At 47.0% G+C, this 2,500-nt stretch overlaps 8 non-coding genes and 2 pseudogenes across 8 annotated transcripts in view; all 10 read right to left on the bottom strand.

Annotated features, from left to right (window-relative positions):
• LOC141354765 (5S ribosomal RNA) overlaps window positions 1–49 on the bottom strand; it is a 119-nt gene extending 70 nt beyond the window's left edge. Inside the window, exon 1 of the ribosomal RNA XR_012361197.1 lies at window positions 1–49. This exon is cut by the window's left edge and continues 70 nt beyond it. This is a non-coding gene — a ribosomal RNA (5S ribosomal RNA).
• Window positions 50–193: 144 nt separating this feature from the next.
• Window positions 194–312, bottom strand: LOC141354251 (5S ribosomal RNA; annotated as a pseudogene).
• Window positions 313–453: 141 nt separating this feature from the next.
• LOC141353552 (5S ribosomal RNA) lies at window positions 454–572 on the bottom strand. Its single transcript, XR_012360649.1, has one exon. It is a non-coding gene; the product is annotated as a 5S ribosomal RNA (ribosomal RNA).
• Window positions 573–713: 141 nt separating this feature from the next.
• LOC141355310 (5S ribosomal RNA) lies at window positions 714–832 on the bottom strand. The gene has a single exon (XR_012361737.1). It is a non-coding gene; the product is annotated as a 5S ribosomal RNA (ribosomal RNA).
• Window positions 833–961: 129 nt separating this feature from the next.
• LOC141358462 (5S ribosomal RNA) lies at window positions 962–1,080 on the bottom strand. The gene has a single exon (XR_012364957.1). It is a non-coding gene; the product is annotated as a 5S ribosomal RNA (ribosomal RNA).
• A 141-nt stretch (window positions 1,081–1,221) lies between these two features.
• On the bottom strand, window positions 1,222–1,340 carry LOC141358596 (5S ribosomal RNA). The gene has a single exon (XR_012365093.1). It is a non-coding gene; the product is annotated as a 5S ribosomal RNA (ribosomal RNA).
• A 133-nt stretch (window positions 1,341–1,473) lies between these two features.
• LOC129419674 (5S ribosomal RNA) lies at window positions 1,474–1,592 on the bottom strand. The gene has a single exon (XR_008636616.1). It is a non-coding gene; the product is annotated as a 5S ribosomal RNA (ribosomal RNA).
• Window positions 1,593–1,721: 129 nt separating this feature from the next.
• LOC141354754 (5S ribosomal RNA) lies at window positions 1,722–1,840 on the bottom strand. Its single transcript, XR_012361186.1, has one exon. It is a non-coding gene; the product is annotated as a 5S ribosomal RNA (ribosomal RNA).
• Window positions 1,841–1,983: 143 nt separating this feature from the next.
• On the bottom strand, window positions 1,984–2,102 carry LOC141354250 (5S ribosomal RNA; annotated as a pseudogene).
• Window positions 2,103–2,243: 141 nt separating this feature from the next.
• Window positions 2,244–2,362, bottom strand: LOC141354743 (5S ribosomal RNA). The gene has a single exon (XR_012361175.1). It is a non-coding gene; the product is annotated as a 5S ribosomal RNA (ribosomal RNA).
• Window positions 2,363–2,500: the final 138 nt, after the last annotated feature.

Genomic DNA, 2,500 nt, shown 5'->3' with positions numbered 1-2,500 from the left:
TCCGAGATCAGACGAGAGCGGGCGCGCTCAGGGTGGTGTGGCCGTAAGCGAGCGCTAACTCGATTCGAGAGCCACTTCAAGACTAATGTGGCAACGCCATGCCATCGGCGAACGCTTACAGAAAGGATGCATTTCTGGAAAAAAAACATTATATGAATAAATAATTAAATAATTAATTCAATAAAGAATTAAATGCTTACAGCACCTGGTATTCCCAGGCGGTCTCCCATCCAAGTACTAACCAGGCCCGACCCTGCTTGGCTTCCGAGATCAGACGACAGCGGGCGTGCTCAGGGTGCTGTGGCCGTAAGCAAGCTCTGACTCGATTCGACAGCCACTTCAAGACTAATGTAGCAACGCCATGCCATCGGCGAACGCTTACAGAAAGGATGCATTTCTGGAAAAAAATTATCTGAAAACATAATTAAATAATTAATTAAATAAAGAATTAAATGCTTACAGCACCTGGTATTCCAAGGCGGTCTCCCATACAAGTACTAACCAGGCCCGACCCTGCTTGGCTTCCGAGATCAGACGAGAGCGGGCGTGCTCAGGGTGGTGTGGCCGTAAGCGAGTTCTGACTCGATTCGAGAGCCACTTCAAGACTAATGTGGCAACGCCATGCCATCGGCGAACGCTTACAGAAAGGATGCATTTCTGGAAAAAAATTATATGAATAAATAATTAAATAATTAATTAAATAAAGAATTAAACGCTTACAGCACCTGGTATTCCCAGGCGGTCTCCCATCCAAGTACTAACCAGGCCCGACCCTGCTTGGCTTCCGAGATCAGACGAGAACGGGCGTGCTCAGGGTGGTGTGGCCGTAAGCGAGCGCTGACTTGATTCGAGAGCAATTTCAAGACTAATGTGGCAACGCCATGCCATCGGCGAACGCTTACAGAAAGGATGCATTTCTGGAAAAAAATTATATGAATAAATAATTAAATAATTAATTAAATGCTTACAGCACCTGGTATTCCCAGGCGGTCTCCCATCCAAGTACTAACCAGGCCCGACCCTGCTTGGCTTCTGAGATCAGACGAGAGCGGGCGTGCTCAGGGTGGTGTGGCCGTAAGCGAGCGCTCACTCGATTCGAGAGCCACTTCAAGACTAATGTGGCAACGCCATGCCATCGGCGAACGCTTACAGAAAGGATGCATTTCTGGAAAAAAATTATATGAATAAATAATTAAATAATTAATTAATTAAAGAATTAAATGCTTACAGCACCTGGTATTCCCAGGCGGTCTCCCATCCAAGTACTAACAAGGCCCGACCCTGCTTGGCTTCCGAGATCAGACGAGAGCGGGCGCGCTCAGGGTGGTGTGGCCGTAAGCGAGCGCTGACTCGATTCGAGAGCCACTTCAAGACTAATGTGGCAACGCCATGCCATCGGCGAACGCTTACAGAAAGGATGCATTTCTGGAAAAAAATTATATGAATAAATAATTAATTAAATAAAGAATGAAATGCTTACAGCACCTGGTATTCCCAGGCGGTCTCCCATCCAAGTACTAACCAGGCCCGACCCTGCTTGGCTTCCGAGATCAGACGAGAGCGGGCGTGCTCAGGGTGGTGTGGCCGTAAGCGAGCGCTGACTCGATTCGAGAGCCACTTCAAGACTAATGTGGCAACGCCATGCCATCAGCGAACGCTTACAGAAAGGATGCATTTCTGGAAAAAAATTATATGAATAAATAATTAAATAATTAATTAAATGCTTACAGCACCTGGTATTCCCAGGCGGTCTCCCATCCAAGTACTAACCAGGCCCGACCCTGCTTGGCTTCCGAGATCAGACGAGAGCGGGCGCGCTCAGGGTGGTGTGGCCGTAAGCGAGCGCTGACTCGATTCGAGAGCCACTTCAAGACTAATGTGGCAACGCCATGCCATCGGCGAACGCTTACAGAAAGGATGCATTTCTGGAAAAAAACATTATATGAATAAATAATTAAATAATTAATTCAATAAAGAATTAAATGCTTACAGCACCTGGTATTCCCAGGCGGTCTCCCATCCAAGTACTAACCAGGCCCGACCCTGCTTGGCTTCCGAGATCAGACGACAGCGGGCGTGCTCAGGGTGCTGTGGCCGTAAGCGAGCTCTGACTCGATTCGACAGCCACTTCAAGACTAATGTGGCAACGCCATGCCATCGGCGAACGCTTACAGAAAGGATGCATTTCTGGAAAAAAATTATATGAATAAATAATTAAATAATTAATTAAATAAAGAATTAAATGCTTACAGCACCTGGTATTCCCAGGCGGTCTCCCATCCAAGTACTAACCAGGCCCGACCCTGCTTGGCTTCCGAGATCAGACGAGAGCGGGCGCGCTCAGGGTGGTGTGGCCGTAAGCGAGCGCTAACTCGATTCGAGAGCCACTTCAAGACTAATGTGGCAACGCCATGCCATCGGCGAACGCTTACAGAAAGGATGCATTTCTGGAAAAAAACATTATATGAATAAATAATTAAATAATTAATTCAATAAAGAA

Source organism: Misgurnus anguillicaudatus, chromosome 21 (assembly GCF_027580225.2).
Source record: "Misgurnus anguillicaudatus chromosome 21, ASM2758022v2, whole genome shotgun sequence".
NCBI lineage: Eukaryota > Metazoa > Chordata > Actinopteri > Cypriniformes > Cobitidae > Misgurnus > Misgurnus anguillicaudatus.
This window is presented reverse-complemented; position numbering and strand designations above follow the sequence as displayed.